Genomic DNA, 20882 nt, shown 5'->3' with positions numbered 1-20882 from the left:
GTTCTGCCCACAAACTTGCCAAAAGAAATGGTTTCTTTATTTTCTGCCCCATGCCTTCGTGACTATTATTGTTATTAGGTTGTAAAAATATTAATTATAACTGGAAAAAGAAAGCATAATTAACATCCATTTATGAAGTTCAGTACTACCCCTGAGCAATATACCACAGGATTTATTAACTTTTTATTATGAAAAATGTTAAACATACTCAAAAGTAGACAGAATAGTATAACAAACCCCCATGTACCCATCACCCATCTTCAAAAATCACCAACGCATGGTCAAGTTTGTTTTATCTATATACCCTCCTCACTTTGAAGGAAATCCCTGGTGTCATAATATTTCTGTAAACATGTCAGTACATGTCTAAAAATATTAACAATAATATCTTAATATAATGACAAACTGGGGAAATGAATTTTAATATGTAAATGACAATAATAATGTGAGTATTTTAATTCACCAAACTTTACTTTTAATGTTAATTAAACCTATCTGTATATTCAAATTTTCTATAACTATTATATTTTAGTCTGTTATTTCTACATATGATCTGCTATTTCTATAATTAAACTTTCTCTACTTTATTCATGAAATGTCATATGGTACCATATCTAATGTATCCATAAAAAAGAATATTAAACATTCTATATACTCTAAGCTCATTCCATTTTGTTTACTCATTAAGCTTGCCTGGATATCAAAAAGAAATTATTTGGCATGATTTGTTTGTAAAAGAATGTAAAATTTACCTTTGCTGCCTTCCACAGTTCAATTTCTTGTCCTCCTGGTGACACCAAATTACTACTTTATTAATTGTTCCAGTAATTTGCCAGCTATTATTATTCTCCAACTATATATATTATCCAACTGAAATGTTGATATAAACTTTTTTATTCTGTGACCCTTATTTTTTGTATAACTCTTTTAAGTATTTTGCTTCTATCAAGCTCACTCTTTTGTATTCCTTCTCTAACTTGCCTTTCCCTCCAAAAAATGTCAACTATTAAATTATTAATTGATATTTTGCCTTACATGGTTTTTCTTGAAATATTCCTTTGGAAAATTAATTTTTAAAAATGAAAAATTAATTTCATTTCCTTAATGCAGCTGATGATCAAATAATGATGAAATCAAACAGAAGTAGGAAAAAATAATTTAAAAATATGAAACATCAAATTTTATGTTCTAAATTTAATATCAGCTTCACAAGTGCAACAGACATTTCCTCTGAGAAAGAATGATAATTACCATTTGAACCTTAAGTAAGGATTTTCCTGAGGCCCCAGAGAACCATAAATAACATAGTTTTTTTTTTTTTTGAAATAGAGAAAAATAGAAATTTTCCTTTTCTTTCATCATGTTAACAAGAAGCAAAACAGATTACAAAAGCTGGGGCGAAGCAATTAGCTTCAAAATAACTGCATGGCAAGATCTAAATGCTGGATTTAGGTTATCAAGACTAAATAAAGGCCAGTCATCATTTCACTGTTATGGTAGTTCAATCATAAGTCAGGGCTTATGGGAGTACCTCACTTATCAAAATAAATATATTTTGGAAAGTTGGAAAAGTTAGTAAATTTTCACAAATCAAGTCACATTGCAAATTCATTAGTTCACTAATTAAAGGTAACCTGAAATGAATCCTTTCATACTGCAAAATCAAACAAAATGAATAAAAACTATTTGTTTTGTGATTAACCACCAATAAAAATAATAGCTAAATTTATTAAGTGCTTAATTCTGTGTGCTAGTTTCTGTGCTCTTGCTTTACATCTGTACTCTTCATAGAGACCCTGTTAATGCCCACACCATATGTCCTTGACTCATCTGTGAGTTCTCTTGCCAATGATGTGTAGAGTCGTACTGATGCTGATAGCTTCCCACTTAAAGAACCCACAGTTTTTTTTTTTTGAACCCACAGTTTTTACCCCACTTCCTCCCTAGGCTTCCTGGGATCACATTGAAAATACACTTCCTGCACCTAAATCCTTATCCTCAGGGTCTGCTTTTGGAGGAAACACTAATTAGGACTTCTGGTAACAGAAGTGGTACTAGAAAACAGATCCTCAGAATGGGATTCTGGAATTGTATCACTTACTGGTCAGGGGGCATCAAGGATCCAATTTCTAATGATATATGAGCGGTGATAACCCATTAGATGCCACAGCAGTACAATGACTAAAATTCTTACCTGAGGTGGACTGAAATGTGGTAGAGGAGGAAGGAGAATGTACAAGATTATACAACAGCTCTAATACTTGAAAGACATGAGGGCAATCATAACTAAGATTTTGGAATTCATATTTGTTAACTTGGGTAAAACACCTATCAAAATGCAGGGCACGGGACTTCCCTGGTAGTCCAATGGATAGGACTCTGCACTCCCAATGCAGGGAGCCCGGGTTCGATCCCTGGTCGGGGAACTAGATCCTGCATGCATGCCGCAACTAAAGATCCTGTATACCCCAACTAAGACACGGCACAGCCAAAATAAATATTAAAAAACAAAAATACACTTATAGGGCTTCCCTGGTGGCGCAGTGGTTGAAGGTCCACCTGCCGATGCGGGGGACGCGGGTTCGTGCCCCAGTCCGGGAGGATCCCACATGCTGCAGAGTGGCTGGGCCCGTGGGCCATGGCCACTGAGCCTGCGCGTCCGGAGCCTGTGCTCTGCAACGGGAGAGGCCACAGCAGTAAGAGGCCTGCGTACCGCCAAAAAAAAAAAAAAAAACTTATAAAAAAAAATTCAGGGCACGCTGTAAAAAACTGCATGCTATAAAAAATCAGCATTTAAAGTAAACTTTATCTCCTGTACCCAGAGAGCAGACTGTACTGAAAATCAGGTCTAAGATTTGACTGAGTAGCTGAGCTACAAAGACTAAACATATAGCCCCAGCAGGTCTCCCTTGCTGTAATCAGGGCTCTGATAGGAAGAGAGTAAGAGTGAAACATGGAATGCTGATATTGGGTTCATTAAGAACATGAATGCTCATATTCCGCTGAACCCTCTGGGCTGAAATGACCCACTCCATTCCCTTTCATAAAGGAAAGCAGCCTCTAATTGCTTGGAGACTTGTGAAGGCCATACTTCAGGAAGATGTCCTCCTCAAGATCCGCACTATCTCCCCTCATTACCTCTAGACCAATAAGTAGGGTCAGATCTTACTCATAATCACTCCAATTGGGTAGTACAGTCTCTACTATGGGAAGAAATAATCTATTTATTTCTCAGGCTGCTGAGCCTGTCTGGCATGTGTCATCGAGAATTGGGGCACATATATGGAAGTGTACCTTGAGGGTGGTAAGCTGAGGCAGAGGCAAGAATACTAGAGAAAGGAAAGTGTATTAACATGGAGGCATGCTCCTGTGACTCAGAATATAACTTCTAGCAAGAAAACCTTAAGAAGGTTCTAAAACACTGATGGGATGTCAATGGGAGTAATAGGATTCCAAAATAGCAGGCACCGAAGGTAGCACTTAACCATTAGAAACAAGATTAATGTATTTGCCATGAAAGACCGTAAAATCAGAGCAGCAACCAGAGAACCTTGACCTGCAAGATCTGTGACTACGGCTAATAAACCATTAGCCATTTTTTTTGTAGAGGCAAAAGAAATGGGTAGTATATTCATTTGCTAGGGCTTCTGTAACAAAGCACCACAAACTGAGTGACTGAACAACAGAAATTTATTGTCTCACAGTTCTGGAGGCTAGAGTCTAAGATCTAGATGTCAGCAGGGATGGTTCCTCCTGAGGGCTGTTAGGACCTGTTCCATGCCTCTCTCCTATCTTCAGGTGGTTTGCTGGCAATCTTTAGCATTCATTGGCTTGTAGAAGCACCACTCTGATCTCTGTCTTCATCTTCACACAGCATTCTCCTGTACGTGTTTTCCATGTCCAAATTTCTCCTTTTTATAAGAACCAACCATGTTGGATTAGGGGCCCAACCTACTCCAGTATGGCTTCATCTTAAATAATTGTGTCTTCCATGACCTTATTTTCAAATAACGTCACATTCTGAAGTACTGGGGTTTACTACTTCAGCATATTAATTTTTTTTTTTTTCGGTACGCGGGCCTCTCACTGTTGTGGCCTCTCCTGTTGCGGAGCACAGGCTCCAGACGCGCAGGCTCAGCGGCCAAGGCTCACGGGCCCAGCCGCTCCGCGGCATGTGGGATCTTCCTGGACTGGGGCACGAACCCGTGTCCCCTGCATCGGCAGGCGGACTCTCAACCACTGCGCCACCAGGGAAGTCCCCACCATATTAATTTTTAAGGGACACAATTCAACCCATAACAAGTAGCTAATAACACTATTTCTTGAATTTTATGGCCAAAAAAGACCAAGCAGAAGATTTATGTGCAGTTTCCAGATCTAAGCCAGTTCAGATACCTAAAGCCCATCAATGTAAGGGGAGGCTGAGTCCTCTTGAGCAAAAAAAAAAAAAAGTCAGTGTTCCTCCAATCATTCTCCAAAGGGATGTGCTGCCATTTACCAGAGTAGCTCAACACTGGTAAAAGAGTAATTAATACCCAACCCATCCAGGGACTGTTGGATATGGTTTCTAAGCTGACACTGAAACCAGGGTACCCAAAATACCTTTATGGCTACCCAGTTAGAGTGGAAACATAGAGTCCAGATAATAAATGGAGTCCTGGCCCAAGTCCATCTCACAGTTGGCCCAATGGGTCTACAGACCCACCATCTGGTTATGTACCTGGTCCCTGAGTACACAATTGGGATGGAAATATTTAGCAGCAGCCAAAAACCAAACATTGGTTCTCTGACCTGTGAAATAAGAGCCATTACAATAGAAAGGGACAAAGGAACCCCTGATATCACTTCCCCCTTGCCTTCTTTAAGGTAGTAAATCAGAAGGAACAATGTAGCCATGTGAAATAACAAAGATTTGCACAACTCTCAAAGAGTGGGTCCTGCAAAAAACACACAGCTCATGGATGGATCAGTTTGATATGTTGGTGCAAGATAAAAATTGCTATCACACTATAGCCCCATGCAGAAGGGAACTACTGCAGTGTTACTTAAAATATGGTCCACAGACTAAAGCTAGCTCACAAACTGTTTCTTATCATTCCATAACAACATATATACACAAGTATACAGAGTGAGAGTACACATTTGAAAACATTTATAACAATTTTACATTACCTCAATAACTAAGTGTGTGGTTTTATATTTTACAAAAGGATCAATCATGATGACTGAAAACGAAACAAAACAAAAAGTCCTTCACATGGTCAGTTTGAGTAGCACTATTCTAAAGGGCAGTTGTGAAAGGAAATTTCACCATCAGGCAGAGCTTCATCATCTTTGTATGAGAGAAGTGGTTTGAGGTAAGGATATATATGAATTATTGGACAGTGGCTAACAGCTCTGCTAACTGATCAGGAGCCTGGAAGGAGCAATAATAAATGATCAGACACAAAAAGGTCTATAAAAGAGGCTTGTAGATGACCCTATAGAAGTAAACACAAAGTGTAAATAACTAAATAAGCATCTATAGCAGAGGAAGAACTGAACAACCAGGTGGAAAAGATGACTCATCCAACGAATGTCAGACAGCCTCTGTCCTTGGTCACTTCGATGCTTACACAGTGAACATGGTGGCAAGGATGGAAGCTATGTGCACGAGCACAAAAGTACAGCCTCTTTCTCACTAAGGCTGATCTAGACATTTTACAAATATTAACTGCCGGTAAGCATTAGGCACCAAAGATTCATACATGTAAACCACAGCCCTTGGGAAGGCAAGGTCTGTTCTGAGTGCTAATGTATGGACAGAATTTAGCTGTGAGAAGAAAAGAAACAAGAGCTTTCCAAGAAGAGGAAATGGCAACATGCAAGGCCATTTGGAGAACCATACAGAGTTGGGTTTTTTTTAACATCTTTATTGGAGTATAATTGCTTTACAATGGTGTGTTAGTTTCTGCTGTATAACAAAGTGAATCAGCTATACATATACCTATGTCCCCATATCTCCTCCCTCTTGTGTTTCCCTCCCATCCTCCCTATCCCATCCCTCTAGGTGGACACAAAGCATCAAGCTGATCTCCCTGTGCTATGCGGCTGCTGCCCACTACCTATTTTACATTTGGTATTGTATATATGTCCATGCCACTCTCTCACTTCGTCCCAGCTTACCCTTCCCCCAGAGAAATGGAAATAAAAACAAAAATAAACACATGGGACCTAATGAAACTTAAAAGCTTTTGCACAGCAAAGGAAACCATAAGCACGACGAAAAGACAACCCACAGAATGGGAGAAAATATTTGCCAATGAAGCAACTGACAAAGGATTAATCTCCAAAATATACAAGCAGCTCATGCAGCTCAATATAAAAAAACATCAACCCAATCCAAAAATGGGCAGAAGACCTAAATAGACATTTCTCCAAAGAAGATATATAGATTGCCAACATACAGATTTTGATAAGTCTGAATCCATGGAGAATGCCAAGATAAAGGCAGAGCTGAGATCATTAAATGCTTTGGATGCCAGGCTTTTATAATGAAGGTGACTGATAATTATTAAAGGATTTTAACTAGGAGAGAGTCATGATAAGATCTGTGTTTTAACAAAGGCTTTCCGGCAGTAGCCCAGTTAGGAGTAATCCAGGAGAGAAAAGAGCTAAGGGTATAGCATTAATGATGGGTTTAGAGAAAAGGAAAGAACATATTCAAGAGGGATTTGGAAAGGAGACCAAAATTTGGTAAAACTAAGGAAGAAAGAGAAGTCTAGGATGACCCAGGTTCTTTCCTAATCCTTACATCCTCTTTGCAAAAATGTCTTCTTTGAACCTCTATTTTATTTCTACCTTAGTGGACTTTTATTTTTGGACTTACTTATTCACATGTTTCTCTCCCCCTACTGGTAAATTCATTATGGGCAGACACTATGGCTTATTCCCCTTACATGGTCAGCAGAGCCAGAGTTAAGGTGAGGAAAGTGAGGCACCCACTTTTGGGTTTATGCCAGGGCAAGACTGAACCCCTTCTTTATTTAAAAGTTTGATATTTCATTCATCATGGATTTTTTTTTGCATACATTGATTTTTTAAAATATTGCATTAAAATAGTATTTATCATGATTACTGAGGTTTTTTTGGCATTCTCTTAAATTTTACACCCAAGGCAAGTACCTCACTTACCTCACCTAGTTCCTGCTCTGATTCTCAGTGCCTAACACAAGCAGGTATTTAAATGCATGGCAAATGAGGGAAAAGCAAACTAATGGCATAAACAACAAGATGGATGGTGGTACACCATTAACAGACAGTGAATACAGGAGGAGCAACAGACTCTGGAAAACAATGATGAGTTTATAATGCATGTCAAAAGCACTGCCTGGTGTATCATCTTACAAATTCGTTTATTATTCAATACTGGCAGCATTTATAATACGAAATATTAAAGCCTGACAGTACTCAAGGAATTGTCTTCAGGATATTTCCCCATTATCTTTTTAAAACTTACATTAATATTTGAGTTATTACAGCAATATCCAATTACTTAGCTCAGCTTATGAGTTAACACTGCTTAGGACACCAAGATGAACTGCTCATTATACAAATGTATAATTAACACTTACAGACTTTGACATCACACTACCAATACTGTATCAGCAAGGCCTAACCTGACCTATGTGAAACAGCACCCTCATTACTTTATTTCTTTACCCTACCTCACTTTTCTTCATAACATTTATCATCACCTAATATAGTAATTTTATCTATTTTTCTTTCCCCTTTAAAAAGATGAGCTCCATGAGAACATAGTACTTGTTTTGTTGTATCCTCAACACCTAGAATAAATGTCATTGAAGGTCATGACAAAGGGTGGGAGGGTGGTTGGAGGAAGGCTGACACTAGCATGAAATAAGACAAAGAAAATAAATACAACCCTGTATGGATAGAAAACTGGAGCTAGGAGCTCAAAAGACTGTAAATGAAATCCCCAGGGGCCAAAAAAAAAAAAAAAAAAAGATGAAATTGCTAACCAGAGCAATAAACTCGGGAGCTTACCTGCAATTGCCTTGGGGAGGTTTTCCAGTTAGGTAACCAGTGGTTTGGGTTTTTACAGCATTTGACCAGATGAGATCCAAATCTCTGTAGAAAGTTAGTACCTTCAAACGGCTACCTGATTGGGTATCACTAGCATACAAGAAAATGAAAAGAAACTTGCCTCAGCCTGGGCTCTGGGAAGAATGAAAAAAATCTTCCTGAGAATTCTTAACTATGACCTACTCTCAACTCTTTCAGCTTTAAATTTATACTATCTACATGGTCCAAGAATCCTAAGTGCCAAAATCAAAATAAGCATTGGTTCTGGGGTGTGCTAGTTACCAATTTATTGTGTCTTAGCTCCAAATCCACCCTTCTTTGTCCTGCTTTGTAATGCTGGGTCTAGACTCTATAAACATTTCTCCTGTACCTCATGGCACAATGTTAAGCTTTGTCAAAAGAGTGTCCTGAGGGGCAAGCCTAATCAGCCCATTAAGAAAAAGGTAAATGATTCCAAACAAACTGATTTGACCTGTTGAATAAAAGAAAACAGACAAGATTTTTGTGAAAACCTAATACAAACTTAATACACAGAATTCTCACCTAACAGGCACTCTTTTCTCCCAATGGTAAAGCTGACTTTAATTTTTCAGATACTGAAATACTCCCCAATGATATCTAACATTCAAATAAATTTTCAGCTACATCGTTAACTCAACAGATGTATTTTTGAAGATTTATAACTTCACATGGATGGCTTTTAAGCGGCTTTTTAGGTCAGTACACTCCAGTTTCATTTATCATAAGGTTGGTTGTTTATATACGCCATTTCACATTCCAAATATCTTCCCATTTTACAGAATGATAAAGTGTTATGTGTGTTTTGGCTACAATAAGAATGAAAAACATTCAGAAAAACCAGGCTTGCCAATTTATATATTTAATGCTTATCAGTATAATTTTAATTTGCTCTTTATTAGAACTGTTTAGTACAAAACACACCCCACCCCATATTCTAGCATGTAGCACCTTGTGATGTCTCATCTTATATGTCAACTTCACTGTGCCATGGGGTGCCCAGAGATTTGGTCAAACATTATTCTGGGTGTTTCTGGGAGGATGCTTTTGAAAGAGATTAACATGTAAATCAGTAGACTGCGTAAAGCAGATTGCTCTCCTTAATGTGGGTGGGCCTCATCCAATCAGTTGAAGGCCTGAATAAAACAAAAGGGCTTACCCTCCCCCAGGTAACAGAGAATTCCACCTGCTTGCCTGCCTTCAAACAGAAACATCAGTTTTTTTCCTGCTTTTGACTCAAACAGAAACACTGACTCTTCCTGGGTCAACCCTGCTGGTCTTCACACTGGAACTACACCATCAGCTCTCCTGGGTCTCCAGCTTGCTGACTCACCTTTCAGATTTGGGGACTTGTCAGCCTCCATGATCATGTAAGCCAATTCCTTATACTTAAATTTATTATATATATATATGTGTGTGTGCGTGTATATATATAATCATGCTACTGATTCTGCTTCTCTGGAGAGCCCTGACTAATACATAACCCAAATGACCTCCTAGTGACTCCTGCTAAAGCATCCCTCCTAAACAGCTCCACACACTCCAGACCTTTCCCTTTCTTCCCTATCTCAAAAGGTATTGTGTTTATTGTCCCCTTTCCTCATCTCCCCCAACCCCCCATCCCACCACCTACTGGAAATATTCCTATCCCATCTCTGTAATTATGTAGTTAGAATATGAACTGGCATCTTCTTGAAAATCCTTCCTACTCTCTAGGCCACTGCTGCTTGGCTAATGGGGAGGGAGGGACATGTGATCCAAGCTGGGCCTATAAAAAGCTACACCTATATATGAGATTTTTTTTTTTTTTAGTTTAGAAACTGAAAGAGAGTTGACTAAAGTCCCTTTCTACCAGCAGCCATGTGCAGTAATCAGGCCTAAGACAACAAAGTAGACACACTGAGGCAGAAGCAAGAGCTGAAAAAAGAGCCCTGCTGATGATACCCAACTCCCTTGTCCCAATCTTTCCTTAAGCTTAGCCTCACCTTGCCTCTCTCTGTCTCAGTCACATCAGTAAATAAAGTCCCTTTTGGCCTAAACTGATTATGAATTAGGTTTCAGTCAGTTGGAACCAAAGAAGACACAATAAATCCCTACTGTGTGCAAATCATCATGGAAATTTATGTAACTGAACTAACAATCAAACTAACTTCAAGTAGTTTCTATAATCACTTGATAAATTTCCATAAATTGATATTATTCAAAATAGGGACTTCCCTGGTGGTGCAATGGTTAAGAATCCACCTGCCAATGCAGGAGACACGGGTATGATCCCTAGTCTGGGAGGATCCCACATGCCGCAGAGCAACTAAGCCCGTGTGCCACAACTACTGAGCCTGCGCTCTAGAGTCTGCAAGCCACAACTACTGAGCCCACGTGCCACAACTACTGAAGGCCACACGCCTAGAGCCCGTGCTCTGCAACAAGAGAAGCCACCACAATGAGAAGCCTGCACACCGTAACGAAGAGTAGCCCCCACTCACCGCAACTAGAGAAAGCCTGCGTGCAGTAATGAAGACCCAACTCAGCCAAGAATAAATAAATAAATTTTTAAAATATATATATATAATACTATAATCAAAAATTCTATAAAGTACTATACTCAATGAAGCTTCAAGAAAACCATATATATTTACAAAATGAGGTCATCAATAAGTATCTTCTTGGTATCTAAAGTTTTAAGTTTAGTATTTTCTTAAACTCAGTTGGATGAGGGCTGAAATTTATTATTTTCTTACAAACCACGGAATCCCTGTTACAGAGAACACATTTAATTATGAAGTAGCTATTAATACACAAGTCATATGAAAAATAAACTAGTCCCAAATTTCCTCTTCAACAAAATCAGTGTTATCCTATGAAATAGGAAAGATGAGGGCTTCCATAACGAAATTCAGAGATAAACACACAATCTTCAGTACTCAAATTCAGTCTCTAACCATCCACTAACTTATAAATCTGCTAACAATGGTTTTAATAGCTGTTATCTAATATCATTATCCCTATATATTTTCCTGAATGATGTGCTAAGCAGCACAACTGTGAATAAAGAGAGCATGAAAGAGAAGGAAACACACATATGCACTTTAAAAACAAACTTGATAAGAACTTAGTCATGAGGGGTTTTTAATCCCATCAGGATCATAGTTCCGGGTAACTTTTCTTTTGCACTCATTCTAATTTCACCAATTAGGAAAGGGAATCAGATACTCTGCGAATGGCTAAGAGAGGAAAAGGAAGCGTGGAAGTAGTTAATACTTTTAATAAGGTAATTAAAACAACTAGATGCTAAGAATTAAATAAGTTAGTAAAAGCTTTAACAAAATATAAGTCTCCAGAATCATGTTCATCAATTAGAAAAGTTAGGTTTTCTACAGTTTTAATTTTTTAGAATTGCAGAAAATGTTATTAGCTTCATTTATCCAACAGCATCATGAGAACAGATACTTAATATTCAGTTCAAAGAACATTTTCACAAATTCTTATATAAACTGAAAACCCCTTATCCTTTGCAATGTTCCCAATTCCATCCCCCATAAGGCCCCTCACACAATAACCACTCTGTCAAGAGAGTAGCAGAGGGATTACCAGAGAAGATAGAAAGGGTGTCTGCTAATAATAACATCGTATTCAGAAATATTTATCCATGTGGTTCTTCTAATCCAGTAAACATGTCTTAAAGTTACGAGTCTCTGGCATTTTGGCACCCTAACAGTGAAATGTTCAGAAAGGTTTTGAGTCCGTATTAAGGAAAGCATTTTAATCAAAGTGTCTGTCAAAATGAGTTTTGAGTTAATATAAGTAACATCAAATGAAAGGTTTGGTGGGAAAGATTAGAATCAGTAGGTCTTAAATACTTAGGTACCTCAGGAGATTAATATAAGAAGGAAAAAGACATGGATTCTTCACGCATTTCACAATGAAGAAGAGAGGATAAATTGAGAGAATAAATACTATGTTAGTTTTGTATACATAGGAAGGAGGACACATATACATATATACTTGCCTATGTATAGAAACTCTACAGAAGGATACATGGAAAAACTGAGAAGAAAGGTTGCCTCTGGACCAGAGGACCAGGGGACTGGTGAACTGGGCTAAAAACACTTACTTTTCATTATACATTCTTTCAAAAGAATATTTTGAAATATTCTTTCCAAATATTTGGAATATTTGAATATATGTATTTCTTATTCAAATCAATAAACAAATTTAAAACAAAAAGCATAAACCATGAATACAAATAACTCTAACGCAAGTAAAATACGTAAGTTACATGACAAAGACACAAAGTACACTGCAGATTTAGGGGACAGAGAGATGACATTCATCTCTGGAAATACAGAAATGTCAACAAGGCAATGGCACATGAGATGAGCCATAAATGATGGCTAGAACAGATATATAAAAGAAATCATTCCAGGGAAGAGAATACCTGAGTATAGATACAAAGTCGGGAAGAGATGGAGCATGTTTAGGAAAGTGTTAATGTAGATACTCAGGCCATATATAAGGTACCATATTATTTTTCTATGGCTGCATAACAAATTACTACCTAGTCAACACAAATTTATCATTTCACAGTTTCAGTGGTCAGGAATCTGGGTTAACTGGGTCCTCTGCTCAGGATCTCACTAGGCTGAAATCAGTGTCTGTCAGGGCTATGGTTTCATCTAGAGTGTGAGATCCTCTTCCAAGATCACTGGTTGTTGGCAGAATTCAGTTCCTTGCAATTGTAAGACTGACCCCCACTCTCTTGCTGACTGTCAGCCAGGAGCCACACTCAGCTCCTAGATGCCACCCACAATTCCTTGCCATGTGGTCCCCTCAATAGGCCCTCTAATGCTTCCAAGGTTTGAACTCTTTAACTGCAGGAAAAACCCAATCCCTTTTAAAGGCTCAAGTGATTGCATCAGGCCGGCTTTTGATTAAAGTTGACTGATTTGTAACCTAATCACAGGTGTGATGACTCATATTCAAAAGTTCTGCCCAAACAAAAATGAAAAGGATTATACAGGAGGCACTCAAAAGAAGAGGATTATTCCAGACATGTATGGCAGAGGATAAGAATCTTGGAGGACATCTTAGATTCTGCCTACCATACATGGTAATAGAAGATAAAAATAAAATTCTCCAGAGCTTTACCAAAATGCAACTAAATAGTTTTCCCTCCTCTTTTTCTGTTCCCGAAGACAGACACTGCTTCTTGTAAAATGTATATGCATAATTACAGTTGCAGCTGAAGACCTCCCCACATTTGGTAACTGTACATTCTTTGATTATTCATGGTAGTCATTTATTATAGCCATGTTTAATAACTGGGAATATCTGCCTCTCTCTCACATTCAATATGAACCATTCCTACCTCTGACTATGCTATTCCTGCCTGGTTTGTCTGCTACAATAATATTGACTTATTAAGGTCCTCCCTCATTCCACAAAGACCTAAAGTCTTTGCTGTATATTTTTCCCTCTATTGTTGGCCCTTATTTTTCTGGCCTTGTGTTAGTTCATGCTACAAAATCATTTTTTGGTATTCTATAGTTATCTAGCCTCCACCTTTTCTATCCAAGGAAAAAGAACTGCAAACAGCATGGCTTTGCAAAATGTCTGCCTAGGACCATAAGGATAATTAAGTATACACATAATTAATATGTCTACAGTGCTGAATATGATTCTTTAGGAGCACAAGTCTCAGAGTTAGAAATACTCACTTCTCCTTTGATCTGGCAGGTCATATTTTTCTCATAGACAAAAATAAAAAGCACTTGCTAGTTTTACCTGCTGATTTGGAAAGCAAATGTTATGTTGATAGACAAAGAAACAAAACACTATGAAAAGAAGGCCACCTTATATAGCTGTTAATCTCTCATAACAATGTTTTGGAAGATTTCAGATCTTCAACTACTATCACTGCTATATTGATTTAACAAGGTAATCTGTATTCTCCAACTTTAAATAGAGCACTAGTATAGCTTCTTCTGAGAAAAGGGGAATTTATTAAAAATTACTGTTTGATGGTAGAGATGATAAAACAGACATTTCTAGCAATAATTAAAATTTTAATAGTCTTAGTTCATAAACAACGGCTTTCAACTTGCAGAGTCAAGACTGTCAAGCCAAGTACAGGAGATTCCACTTTCTTTGATAGTAGTTTTATAGCATAATAGTTAATTAAGCCTACAAATACCCACTGAGTCTCTACTAAATATAAGACACTATCTAGTAGGTGGGTGATGGTGAAGACCAAAAGATTCAGGATGAGTCAAACATGAACCCTGCCTTCAAGTTAGTTATAATAGGTGAAAAGAAAATCCTGAGTGCAAGATCAACCCAATTTCCTTTTCCCTTCTGTAGCAGACACTCTTAAGATGACCCATGATCCTCAACTCTTAGTAATCCTGCCCTTGAATGTGGGCAGGGACTTGTTTCCAACCCAAAGAATTTGGTAAAGGTGACAGGATGTAAGTGATGGACCTGTATGTGATTATGTTATGTAAGATTGTAGCACCCATCTTTTTTTTTTTTTTTTTTTACCATTTCTTTAATTGAAGTATAGTTACTTTACAATGTTGTATTAACTTCAGGTGTAGAGCAAAGTGATTCATTTTTATATATATTCTTTTTCAGAGTCTCTTCCATTATAGGTTATTACAAGATATTGAATATAGTTCCCTGGGCTATACAGTAGGTCCCTGTCATTTACCTATTTTATATATAGTAATGTGTATATGTTAATCCCAAACTCCTAATTTATCTCTCCCCACCCCCTGCTATCCCCTCTGGTAAACATAAGTTTGTTTTCTATGTCTGTGAGTCTATTTGTTTTGTAAATAAGTTCATTTATATCATTTTTTTTAGATTCCACATATAAGTGATATCATATGATATTTGTCTTTGTCTGACATACTTCACTTAATATGATAATCTCTAGGTCCATACATGTTGCTGCAAATGGCATTATTTCATTCTTTTTTATGACTAAGTAGTATCCCATTGTGTAATATATACCAACATCTTCTTTATCCATTCATCTGTCGATGGACACTTCAGTTGCATCCGTGTCTTGGCTATTATAAACACTGCTGCTATGAATAGTGGGGTGCATGTATCTTTTCAAATTATAGTTTTCTCCAGATATATACCCAGGAGTGGGATTGCTGGATAATATGGTAACTCTATTTTTAGTTTTTTAAGGAACCTCCACACTGTTCTCCATAGTGGCTGTATCAATTTACATTCCCATCAACAGTGTAGGAGGGTTCCTTTTTCTCCACACCCTCTCCAGCATTTACTATTTGTAGTCTTTTTAACGATGGCCATTCTGATAAGTGTGAGTTGATAACTCACTGTAGTTTTGATTTACATTTCTCTAACAATTAGCGATGTTGAACATCTTTTCATGTGCCTGTTGGCCATCTATATGTCTTCTTTGGAGAAATATCTATTTAGATCTTCTGCCCATTTTCTGATTGGGTTGTTTGGTTTTTTTTATATTAAGCTGTATGAGTTGTCTTTATGGTTTGGAAATTAATCCCTTGTCAGTAACATCATTTGTAAACATTTTCTCCCAGTCTGTATGTTGTCTTTTCATTTTGTTTATGGTTTCCTTTGCTGTGTAGCACCCATCTTGAAGGAGACTCTCTCCTTTGCTGGTTTTGAGGAAGTTAGTGGCCATGGTGGTATGCCATGTGACCTAGGAATTGCAGGAGGCTTCTAGGACTTGAAGCTGACCCCTGGCTGACAGCCAGCATGAAACTAAAACCCTGAGTCCTACAACCAGAAGGAACCAACAACCTCAGTAAGCTTGGAAACAGTGCCTTTCCGAGTCAGGCTTCAGTTGAGAACTATGTCCTGGCAAACACCTCAAGTGAAGCTTTTTGAGACCTTCAGCAGATGACTCTGGTAAGCCATACCTAGACTCCTGGCCCACAGAAACTGTGAGACATGCATGTTGTCTTAAAGCACTAAATTTAATTGTTAGTGAGCAATAGCTAACACTACAACTTCATTCTTACATTATTCAAGTTGTCTACATATCATAAGAGGTAAATAAATGCAAGCATTCTAAACATCAGATCACCACTGGCAATATGAAACCCCCAGTCTACACATAAGAATCAGTCACACACTCATACGCTTTGTAAGATTCAAGCTCCAATTTGTTGCCAATATTGCCAAAACGGCTGGTTACCTGATTCAACAGATCAAAAACTAAAGATGAGCTGCATATTCTTACCTTATACATCCTCAGAAAGCAAGCAGTTTCCATTTCCTGAGTAAATTATCAAAATGAGCCACCAGGCCCACTAAGTATCTGAAAATCTGAAGGATCAAGGGGCACCACAGAAGTTGGTAGAGAAGACAAGTTTCAGGTGTAGAAGAAAACTGTCACTCCCACTTAGTCAAAGAAAGTAAAAATACATATCTCCTAGTAAAATACAGCTATTTTCTTTCGTATCTAAAAGCCATCTTGGGGAGGTTCAAGATGGCGGAAGAGTAAGACGCGGAGATCACCTTCCTCCCCACAAATACATCAGAAATACATCTACATGTGGAAGAACTCCTACAGAACACCTACTGAACGCTGGCAGAAGAATTCAGACCTCCCAAAAGTCAAGAAACTCCCCACGTACCAGGGTAGGGCCAAAAAGAAAAAAGAAAAAACAGAGACAAAAGAATAGGGACAGAACCTGCACCTCTGGGAGGGATCTGTGAAGGAGGAAAGGTTTTCACACACTAGGAAGCCCCTTCGCAGGTGGAGACTGCGGGGGGCGGAGGGGGGAAGCTTCGGAGCCGCGGAGGAGAGCACAGCAACAGGGGTGCGGAAGGCAAAGCGGAGAGATTCCCGCACAGAGGATCGGTGCCGACAGGCACTCACGAGCCCAAGAGGCTTTTCTGCTCACCTCCCGGGACGGGCGGGGGCTGGGAGCTGAGGCTCGGGCTTCGGTCGGAGCGCAGGGAGAGGACTGGGGTTGGTGGCGTGAACACAGCCTGAAGGGGGCTAGTGTGCCACGGCTAGCCAGGAGGGAGTCCAGGAAAAAGTCTGGAGCTGCCGAAGAGGCAAGAGACTTTTTCTTGCCTCTTTGTTTCCTGGTGCGCGAGGAGAGAGGATTAAGAGTGATGCTTAAACGACCTCCAGAGACAGGCACTAGCCACGGCTATCAGCGTGGACCCCAGACACGGGAATGAGATGCTAAGGCTGCTGCTGCCGCCACCAAGAAGCCTGTGTGCAAGCACAGGTCACTCTCCACACCTCCTCTCCCGGGAGCCTGTGCAGCCCTCCATGGCCAGGGTCCCGTGATCCAGGGACAACTTCCCCAGGAGAACACACAGCGCGCCTCAGGCTGGTGCATCGTCACGCCGGCTTTTGCCGCCGCCGCAGGCTGGCCCCGCACTCCGTACCCCTCCCTCCCCCCGCCCTGAGTGAGCCACAGAGCCCCTGAAGCAGCTGCTACTTTAACCCGGTCCTGTCTGAGTGGGGGAACAGACGCCCTCAGGCAACCTACACGCAGAGGCGGGGCCAAATCCAAAGCTGAACGCCAGGAGCTGTGTGGACAAAGAAGAGAAAGGGAAATTTCTCCCAGCAGCCTCAGGAGCAGCGGATTAAATCTCCACAATCAACTTGATGTACCCTGCATCTGTGGAATACCTGAATAGACAATGAGTCATCCCAAATTGAGAAGGTGGACACTGGGAGCAACGATATATATTTTTTTTTTCCCTTTCTCTCTTTTTGTGAGTGTGTATGCGTATGCTTCTGTGTGTGATTTTTGTCTGTATAGCTTTGCTTTTACCATTTGTCCTAGGGTTCTGTCTGTCCATTTGTTTTTTGTTTTTTTGTGTGTCTGTAGTTTTTAGAGCTTCTTATCATTGCTGATTTTGTTTTTTGGTTTGGTTGCTTTCTTCTTTCTTTCTTTCTACTTTTTAAATTGTTTTTAATAGCTATCTTTTTTTATTTGAATAACTTTATTTTATCTTTTATTTCATTTCATTTCATTTTATCGTCTTTCTTTCTTTCTTTCTTTTCTTCTCCCTTTTATTCTCAGCCGTGTGGATGACAGGCTCTTGGTACTCCAGCCAGGCATCAGGGCTGTGCCTCTGAGGTGGGAGAGCCAAGTTCAGGACATTGGTCCACCAGAGCCCTCCCAGCTCCATGTAATATCAAACAGTGAAAATCTCTCAGAGATCTCCATCAATGCCAAGACCCAGCTCCATTCAACACCCAGCAAGCTACAGTGATGGACACCTTATGCCAAACAACTAGCAAGACAGGAACACAGCCCCACCCATTAGCAGAGAGGCTGCCTAAAATCATAATAAGGTGACAGACACCCCAAAACACACCACCAGAGGTGGACCTGCCCACCAGAAAGACAAGATCCAGCCTCATCCACCAGAACACAGGCACTAGTCCCCTCCACCAGGAAGCCTACACAACCCACTGAACGAACCTTAGCCACTGGGGGCCAACACCAAAAACAATGGGAAGGAGAGATGGGGACGACGATGCTGCTTGCGGGGAGTAACCGTGCCGACTCCGACCCAATCGCTGGACTGTTGCCACTCCGCTCCGTGCAAAGGCTCCGATGGTGGCGCCTGCGCTGAGGGACTCACCTCAGGGTAGTGTAACCTTTGAGGATGTGGCCATGTACTTCTCCTGGGAGGAACGCTGTCTTCTTGATGAGGTTCAGATACACCTGTACCTTGATGTCATGCTGAAGAACTTTGCAGTTGTATGCATGCTGGGAGACATGGGTTCCAGCCCTGGTCTGGGAAGATCCCACATGCTGCAGAGCAACTAAGCCCATGCGCCACAACTACTGAGCCTGCACTCTAGAACCCACGAGCCACAACTACTGAGCCCGTGTGCCACAACTACTGAGTCCCGTGCGCCTAGACCCTGTTCTCCACAACAAGAGAAGCCACTGCAATGAGAAGCCCGAGCACCACAATGAAGAGTAGCTGCCACTCGCCACAACTAGAGAAAGCCTGTGTGCAGCAATGAAGACCCAATGCAGAGAAAAATAAATAATAAATAAAAAATAAATAAATTTAAAACAAATTGAGGTCCAGAGCTCTCAAGTGGCTGAACTCGGAAGGAGTAGATCCCAAAATTTCCCTTAAAAAAAAAATTAATTGATTCACTGCAGAAATAAGAAGACATAAATGTTTAACAATATTAGGAAAATAATTTTTTTGGAGCAGAAATCATAAAAGAACCTAGAGACACCAGTGTCACTGCTGATGAGCACAAAGGGACTGAAAGCTGGGAAATCTGGAGCTAGTAGCACAAATGTTTCCATCAGCTACTGGCCTGGATTTACAATTACAGTAAGATGGAAGAGAGACAGTAAAAAGAGATGAAGAAACTCACCAGGATAAGGATGGTGCATGTGGCTCTGGCCACGTGGGGAGGTCTGGGGTAAAGTCTGTTGCTGTGGATGTATTGGGCTCGCTGCTTGTATCTGTGCAGGACAAATATCATGCACCCACTAGTCCAGATCTTGAAACCCAAACAACATCCAGGGGATAAAATATGAATGCATGTAATAAGCTGAGATTTCTGTCTGACGTGGCTGAAAAACAGTATGTAAAAATGTTTTTCACACATTTGTGCTGTTTCCAGGACCAATCACATTCATAGGAATATAGACATTTACCAACAGCTGAAGGAACCAGAAAAGGGAAGTAAAGAAGCCAATGTGTTTGGGGGGATTGAATTCTGAAGTCCATCCACCAAGAGGTTCTGGGGCAAAACTTAATAGCCAGGAAGCCACTCAGAAGGCAGGCAGTGCTGAGAGAAAGCCCTGTGGCCACTCTTTGTAAATACAAGACAAATGTACACCCAACATTATAGAGGGAGTGTTTCAATCCAAAAGCTGTCATTGTCTGTGGGATCTCTCTGGAGCAAAGAGCCAAGTCGTTGTTGAGGAGGCTAATAAAATAGTCTTGTCCAGGCTTCAGAGACAACAATAGGCTTTTGACTAAACAAAGACTCTGAAAGAGCTACACATCGAGCTGCTAGACTACATGCAGGTCACCAGAAACGGTGCTAGTCAGTCTTGGTAGCCAACAGAAAAAGAAGGGAGTAAGTCACAAAGCTTCCTGGGACTTGGGAATCTGGCCAGTTCCCGGAATTCAGCGAACATTCTGAGACTTACAACTAAAGTATCAAAACATTTGCGATAATAGCCAGAGCTGCATACTTGCACGCAAGCTGATGACTATCAGCTTGTGGCTTGGTGTTAAAAACATGACTCCTTTGGGCAGCACTCTGAAGCCCCAGAAGTCTGTGGGGTGGACTCACCGCACAGGACCTTCCCAACTGGGACTCCAGATTGCTGTTCAAGGGAATTCGTAGCTGCCACTTGGATCTGGAAGTAGGTGTCGGCCCAATTCGGCAATGTATGCTCTGTTTTATACTCTGTTAATATTATTCCTCTCCCTCTAATGATTGTATATTGAAATTTATATACTCTGTTAATATTCTTATTCCTTTCCCTCTAATGACTGTATACTGAAGTTAAGTTAAATCACTTTCTATTAAAGATTTGGTTGAAGCTGTTAAAAAAGAAACAAAACAAAACAATGGGAACTACAAACCTGCAGCCTGCAAAAAGGAGACCCCAAACACAGTAAGTTAAGCAAAATGAGAAGACAGAGAAACACACAGCAGATAAAGGAGCAAGGTAAAAACCCACCAGATGTAACAAATGAAGAGGAAATAAGCAGGCTACCTGAAAAAGAATTCAGAATAATGATAGTAAAGATGATCC

General features: G+C 39.9%; 1 protein-coding gene and 1 pseudogene across 10 annotated transcripts in view; both read right to left on the bottom strand.

The window, feature by feature from the left end:
• ANKS1B (ankyrin repeat and sterile alpha motif domain containing 1B) overlaps positions 1–20882 on the bottom strand; it is a gene marked incomplete at its 5' end in the record, with an annotated part of 1156737 nt that overhangs the window by 1078574 nt on the left and 57281 nt on the right. The gene's annotated exons all lie outside the window — the stretch shown is intronic.
• LOC307193889 (vomeronasal type-1 receptor 1-like) lies at positions 19248–20165 on the bottom strand (annotated as a pseudogene). The gene has a single exon. The product of its transcript is annotated as a vomeronasal type-1 receptor 1-like (transcript).

This window comes from Stenella coeruleoalba, assembly GCF_951394435.1.
Source record: "Stenella coeruleoalba genome assembly, chromosome: 11".
NCBI lineage: Eukaryota > Metazoa > Chordata > Mammalia > Artiodactyla > Delphinidae > Stenella > Stenella coeruleoalba.
This window is presented reverse-complemented; position numbering and strand designations above follow the sequence as displayed.